Below are 375 nucleotides of genomic sequence, written 5' to 3'. Positions count from 1 at the left end.
ACAGCTGAAGCCTTACATTCATGTACACTTCTGTTGTCTTCTCAAAGCATTTGCTGAGGCAAGCCCTTGTTATTTCATCACCTTGTATTTTTAGTCCTTTCTCTTAAACTCACTTTTACGTCCCATATGGCCACTATGTTACATCACTATATGTGACCAATGTATTATTGTCAAAAGATATGCCCCACTCAAAAGTCTTTTATGTCTCATTCAATGTTTTTTGCCACATCCTTCTTGCTTTTTTGGGTCAACATTACAGCTTAAGCCTTACATTCATGTATGCATTACCTATCCTTTCTTTCTTACATGGTGAAGCTCGGTGTGAATTAAGTGAAAATCATTTTCATTTTCATGAAGCATTACATTACTCAACTA

The sequence above is a fragment of the Lygodium microphyllum genome, chromosome 23 (assembly GCF_053477565.2).
Source record: "Lygodium microphyllum isolate KBCC chromosome 23, Lygodium_microphyllum_v1.1.10, whole genome shotgun sequence".
Lineage (NCBI taxonomy): Eukaryota > Viridiplantae > Streptophyta > Polypodiopsida > Schizaeales > Lygodiaceae > Lygodium > Lygodium microphyllum.
The sequence above is the reverse complement of the archived record's forward strand: the minus strand, read 5'-3'. Positions refer to the sequence as shown.